The sequence below is a fragment of the Canis lupus genome, chromosome 7, assembly GCF_003254725.2.
Source record: "Canis lupus dingo isolate Sandy chromosome 7, ASM325472v2, whole genome shotgun sequence".
Taxonomy (NCBI): Eukaryota; Metazoa; Chordata; class Mammalia; order Carnivora; family Canidae; genus Canis; species Canis lupus.
Window position 1 is genome coordinate 65,877,971 of NC_064249.1, and position 7,276 is coordinate 65,885,246.

At 38.5% G+C, this 7,276-nt stretch overlaps 1 long non-coding RNA gene across 1 annotated transcript; it reads left to right on the forward strand.

Moving 5' to 3' along the window:
- The first annotated feature begins 5,934 nt into the window (after nucleotides 1-5,934).
- Nucleotides 5,935-6,980, forward strand: LOC118355208 (uncharacterized). The gene is made up of 3 exons (XR_007411720.1): nucleotides 5,935-6,088; nucleotides 6,187-6,739; nucleotides 6,852-6,980. It is a non-coding gene; the product is annotated as an uncharacterized LOC118355208 (long non-coding RNA).
- Nucleotides 6,981-7,276: the final 296 nt, after the last annotated feature.

Here is a 7,276-nt window from a genome sequence, read left to right on the forward strand (position 1 = left end):
AAATAGTAGCAGATGGATTGGACAGGAAGACCAGACGTCAAAGTACCTCTGAATGTATGCTGAGTTTACCTTACTATTAGCTTTGGTGTTGCCCAGTCTAGACTTAAGGTATCCTGAAACTGGAAGTGTACTCCAAGAAACTTTTTTGGTTCTGGCTTAAGGAACAGAAAAGTGGTATTCTAATGTTCAAAGAGAATGGGAGAAAGTCTCAACACTTTCTGGGTTTTCTTCTGGCTGGAGGAGTAAAAAGGGGACCCCAGGAATCAGAAAGTACTGGGGACATTGTAGAGAAGGAAGAGTTTGGGGAAGTGACCCGATAAAGTTATTTATAAATCCATGGGTTCACCCCTAAGTGTATGAATCTGACTGTAAACAGTATACCAAAAGCTTCTAGATGGAACTATAAACTGAGATAGACCATCAACCCACATCCCACACTGGCCACCAGGTGGCACACATGCAGGACAGATCTGAATAGCACTGCAGACTTTAAAAGTGGAGCTCACTGGGGAAACTCCAGTCCACAGAAGGCTTATTGGAACTTACAGCCTGACCCCAGCCAGGTCAATTGCTTATTAAAGTAAAAAAATCACTATTTTTCATTCAATGTAAATAAGACCCAGGGCTCATAATATTAAAAAGTGCCCAGAATCCAGGACAGAATTACTTGACATATGAAGAACCAGAAAAATCTCAACTTGCATGCTGATGATGTTGATGTTGGAATTTCCTGCAAAAGACTTTAAAGCAGCTATTATAATATGATCTAACAAGTAGGGACAAATCTCCTTTAAACAAATGGAAGATAGGCAGTCCCAGCAAAGAACAGGAAAATATAAATAAAATCAAATAGAAGTTTTATTTTTATTTTTTATTTTTTTTAAATAGAAGTTTTAGAACTAAAGAATATTATAACTGAAACTTTCTAATAAGATTTTAAGTAATCTCTACACCTATCACAGGGCTCAAATCTACAACCCCAAGATCAAGAGTTTCTGCTCTACCAATTGAGTCCCTAATGACTAAAATTTTAAAACTCACTTATGGGTTCAATGGCAGAATGGAGATGACATAAGAGTCAGTGAACGTAAAGACAGATTGGAGTCTGCTCAAAGGTTTTATCTCTCTCTCTCTCTTCAACTGCCCCTTCTACTGTTCATACACACTTTCTTCCTGTATAAAAAATAAATGGATAAATCGCTAAACAAAAAAACAAAAAAAAAAACCCAGGAATCTCAGTGACAATATCAAAAAGCCTAACACTTGTGTCATTAGAATCCTAAAAATAGAAAAAGTACAATGTAGAAAACAATTTTTTAAAAAAGAAATACTGATTAAAAACTCCCCAGGATGCCTGGGTGGCTCAGCAGTTGAGCATCTGCCTTCAGCTCAGGGTGTGATCCTGGGGTCCTGGAACTGAGTCCTGCATTGGGCTCCCCAGAGGGAGACTGCTTCTCCCTCTGCCTGTGTCTATGCCCCTCTCTCTCTAGTCTCTCATGAATAAATGAATAAAATCTTGGAAAAAAAAAAACTCCCCAAATTTGGCAAAACATGTAAAACCTACAGATTGGATAAGCTCAGGAAAACATAAACCTAAAAAAAAACAAACAACCAAAAACCCATGCCCAGAAACATGATCAAACTACTAAAAACTCGAGACAAAAATGAAATCTATGCAGGCAACTAGAAAGAAACAACATATCACTTATAAGGAGCAATGAAACAATGACCCCAATAATTGCAGGCATCTCTTTCAGAAATGGAAGCCAAAAGAAAGAGCATTTTAACAACACTGAAAGGAAACAATGGTCAACCCACAATTCTATATCCAGTAAAAATATACTTCAGAAATGCAGGTGCAATAAAGGTCTTAGAGCTAAGAAAGAAGAATTTGTTGCCTACAGATCTGCTCTAAAAGTATACTCTTCAAACAGAACGGCAACGATACCAGGTGGAAACTTAGAATATCAGGAATGAAGGAAGAGTAACAGATATGGTGAATGCATGAGTAAATATAAGAGACTTTTTTCTCTCAAGTTTTTAAAACTAGGGAAGCCCAGGTGGCTCAGCGGTTTAGCGCCACCTTCAGTCCAGGGCCTGATCCTGGAGACCCGGGGTCAAGTCCCACATCAGGCTCCCTGCATGGAGCCTGCTTCTCCCTCTGCCTGTGTCTCTGCCTCTCTCCCTCTCTCTGTGTGTCTCTCATGAATAAATAAATAAAATCTTTTTTAAAAAAGTTTTTAAAACTCTACTTGATGGTTGAAAACCAAAGATATGACACTGGTACAATGTATATAGGTATAATACCGAAAACAACTATAAAATGAAGTCAGGAGAGTATAGGCACAATATGGTAAAGTTTCTACATTCCATTTGAAGTGGTAAAATACCATGAAAAGGTAAGGATGTATTTTGTAATTCCTAGAGCAATCACAAAAAAATATTACATAAAGAAATATAGTAACACACACACACACACACACACACACAGTCACATAGGCATACTAAATAAATGAACTAGAATACTAAAAAGATTCAAATAACCCAAAAGAAAACATGAGATGGAAAATAGAAGAACAAAAAGCAGAGAGGGGAAAAAAAACAGGCAATACATGGTAGGCTTAACTCCAAACATAAATAGTCTAAGCAAATCAATTGAAAGAGATTGGTAGGATGGATTTTTTTTTTTAATGATCCAATTATGTGCTGTTTTATTTTTTTAATATTTTATTTATTTATTCATGAGAGACACACAGAGAGAGAGGCAGAGACACAGGCAGAGGGAGAAGCAGGCTTCATTCAGGGAGCCCGATGTGGGACTCCATCCCGGGTCCCCAGAATCACGTCCTGTGCCAAAGGGGGGTGCTCAACTGCTGAGTCACCCTGGCGTCCCTAATTATGTGCTGTTTTAAAAGAAGATCACTTAGGAGGACGCCTGGGTGGCCCAGTGGTTGAGCATCTGTCTATCTTCAGCTCAGGGATCGAGTCCCACACCAGGCTCTCTGCAGGAAGCCTGTTTCTCCCTCTGCCTGTGTCTCTGCCTCTCTCTCTCTCTGTCTCTCATGAATAAATAAATGAAACCTTAAAAAAAAACCAAGAAAGAAAGTCACTTAGCATCTATCCCAGAAATATGAAAACTTAAGTCCACACAAAAAACCTGTATGTTAATGGTTATAGCAGTGTTGTTTACAATAGCTCCAAACTAGAAACAACTCCGAGGTCCTTCAGCCAGTGAATGGTTTAAAAACTATGGCACATCCATCCATACCTTGGACTACTACTCAGCAAATAAAAGAAATGAGCTACTGATACATACAAATTAGATAGGTCTTAAGGGAATTATGCTGAGTGAATAAAGCCCATCTCTAAAGCTTACATACTGTATAATTACATTTATATAGCGCTCTTGAAATGACAATTGTAGAGATGGAGACAGACTAATAGGAGCCAGGGGTTGGGGAGTAGGATGGGAAGGAGATGGCCTTTGTGATGGATCAGTTTTGTGTCTTAACTGTGGTGGTGGTCACATGCATCTATATATGATAAAATTCCACAGAACTAAACATGCACACACACAAACACACACCATTGCACATAAAACTGGTGAATCTGAAAAAAAAAGATCAGTGGATGATATTGAAGTCAATTTTCTGGTTGTGTTATGTAAGATTGCAAGATGGGTGGAACTGGGTTAAGTCTATTAGTTTGCTAGGCTGCTGTAACAAAGTTACAGCACAGACTGGGTGGCTTAAATAATAGAAATTTATGGTTTCCAAGCTCTGAAGACTAGAATCCAAAATCAAGTTGTCAACAAGGTTGGTTTCTTCTGAGGGCTGTGAGGGAGAATCGGTTCCAGGTCTCTTACAGATGTTGTCTTCTGTGTCTTCATATCGTCTTGCCTGTATGTGTGTCTCTGTGTTCACATTTCCCTCATTTATGAGGACACCAGTCATACTGGGTTAAGGACCACTCTAATGACTTCAGTTTAACTTGATTACGTCTACCAAGACCCAGTCTGGAGACATGTTCTGATGTCCTGCAGGGTCAACATATGAATTTTGTAGGGGACACAGCTCAAACTGTTAGAGGTATATGGATCTTTCTGTACTATTTCTTACAACTTGCCTGAATTTACAATTATTTTAAAATAAAAAGGGCTTAAAGAATAAAAAAATAGGGGAAAGAGGAAAAAGATGAGAAGAATTGAAGTCCTATGAAACATTCTCTGAACATAATTGAATTAGACTGGAAATCAATAAGAAGAAAATGTCCAAATACTTTGAAATTAAGCAGCTTACTTCTACATAAACCTTTGGTGAAGGAAGGAGTCTCAGGGAAAATCAAAAAGATATATTGAGCTGCATGATAATAAAAAAACATACCATGTCAAAATTCATGAGATACAACTAAAGCAATGCTTAGAGAGAAATGTATAGCATTAAATGCTTATATTAAATAAACTATGCTACATAGTTTATGCTGTGGCATATCATAGATGTTAAAATATTGAATCTATGGAGAGAACTTTAGTATGTATTATCGGATGTAAAACAGTAAAAATTATATAGACTGTTCTACCTTTGATGGGAATGAGAAATTAAAGTGGAATAACTCACATCTGATTGTTTCTACATAAAGAACCACTGGTAGGATATGCAATGAACTAATTAAAGTAGCTATCTGTATGGGTAGAGGGAAACAGAGCAGAAAGGGCAGAGGTAGGAGTAAGATTTTTGAATGTATACTTTGTTTATTGCTTTCCATATTTTAAAAAGTGGAGAGGAAATTCACATAAAATAAAATCAACCATTTTAAAGTGCAGAACTCAGTGGCATTTAGTACCTTCACAATATCATCCAATACCACCTTTACCAAGTTTCAAAACATTTCATCACCCCCAAAAGAAAACCTAGTACCCATTAAACAGTCATTCCTCATTCTCTCTTTTCCCTAGACCCTGGTAACCATCAACCTGCTTCCATTCCATCTCCAAATATTCTGTATAAATGGAATCATACAATATTTGTTTTTTGTATGTATCTAGCTTCTTTCATTTAGCATGTTTTCAAGATTCATCCACATGGTAGCATGCATCAATACTTAATTCCTTCCTATAATGGAATAGTATTCCATTGTACGTAAGTACCACATTTTGTTCATCCATTTCTCTGTTGATGGATCTTTTGGATACTGTGAATAATGCTGCTATGAACATTCTTGTACAAGTTTCTGTTGGAGTCCCTGTTCTCAATTCTTTGGGATATATACATCTAGGAGAGTAGTTGCTGAATAATATGGCAATTCTATGTTTAACTTTTTGAGGAACCACCAAACCATTGTTTTCCACAGTGGCTGTACCATTCTACATCCTCATAGCATTATACTAGGGTTCCAATTTATCTATACCCTTACCAAGATTTGTTATTTTCTGTATTTTTTGTCACAGCCATCCTAGTGGATATAAAGTGGCATCTCTTGGTTTTGATTTGTATTTCCCTAATAACTAATAATGTTGAGCATTTTCTCATGAGCCTATTGGTCATCTGGATATCTCCTTTGAAATTCTTTTCTTTTTGTGAACTCTATGAAATATACTACCTATTAGAAACAAAAAGTAAATCAATTTTTAAAAGGAAAAAAGGTAAAAGGCAGAAGAGAAGGAGAAAATAGACCACTATGGTAGAAAGAATTACAGTCCCCAAAGATGTCCACCTTCTAATTCTTGAAACTTGTAAATGTGTCACCTTACCTGGCAAAAAGGACTCTGCAGATGTGATAAGGTTAAGGATCTTATAATGGGAAGATTATCCTGGATTCTTGGGGTGAGATGATATAATCACAATTGACCTCATAAGGGATAAGGCAGAAGGTCAGAGTCAGAAAAGGAGACATGATGATGCAAGCAGAGGTCAGAGAGAGACAGAGACAGAGGGACTCGAAGATGGAGGAAGGGGGTCACAAGCCAAGGAATACAGGTGGCTTCTAGAAGTGAAAAAAACAAAGACACGGGTTCTCCCCTGGAGCCTCCAGAAGGAATGCAGCCTGCTGATACATAAGATTTAAGACTTCTAACTTCCAGAATTATAAGGTAATGTATTTGTGATGTTTTAAGGCACTGAGTTTGTGGTAATTTGTTACCACAGCCACAGAAAACTAATACAACCATGAATGTCCTGCTCCCTCCAGAACAAAGCATCACCTGAGCCTCCTCATCAATGCTTCCCTCTCAGGAAACACAGCTGAGTCTCACATGTCTTCTGAATCCTTGAAGGAAACAATGAACCACAGATGGCCAAGTTGCATTGTCCTACAAGATGTGAAAGATGTCGGTAACAAAGCAACCCAAGATCTGTCTCCTACACATCTCCAGAGGGAACGGTGAGCTCTAGGTCTTGTTGGATAAATGTATATGACAGAAAGGACCCAAAAGTCTTGTAAGAACCATAAGAAATCATTACCCTCACGGAGATTGAGCAAGATCTGCGGAAACCAAAGCCAGTGAACTTCTTTTTTTATGCCCACTGGCCATGTTATCACCCTCAGGTGGCAACTGCAAGGCCAAGAAGTTTGAGAGCTGCCCTCCGTTTCATTCCATCTCTCTACCCTTTTGCCAGAGTTCAGCTGTAAATGGCAGCTCCTGCCCATCCACAGGTCATTCATCAGCTGATATGTCTGCATGTGGTTTTGTTTCACGTCCTTCTTCTTTCAAAGCCTTGAATATGCTTCACATCTAATGCAGGTAATATGTTCATTTCATGGAGTTGGCCCACGGAGGGTAACACCACGTGATAAAAGACACACCAGGCTGGGTGGTGGGTCCAAATAGCTGATGGCCTATAAATTTTTTCCAGCTCTTTCTATCTCAGATGGATGAGGATATCACCATCACTATCACCACCTTCACAGAAAAGATAGCTTTGGATCTAGGCCAGCTCTGACATAAAAATCCACTTAGAACTTACTGAAGAAACACTTGAAGAATGTGAATCTATGACCAGGGGATAGGCCTGAATAAAACAATGTAATATTTCTTAGAACCCAAAAGATAATGGTTACTATTTACCCAGGTTGGGTTGTGGGGAGTACTCTGTATCTGCCCTAAGGAAACATTCTCCCGAATGTGGAATGTGGTTATTTTATAGGAACAGTAGCAATATTTATTGGGGCACCTGCTGCAGTACTCCTGTGATTCTCTCAGCAGCATGACTTCCTCTTCCAGACATGAAGTTTGGGCGGGATTTACTCACCCTCAGCTCAAGTTGTGAGCCCTCATTGG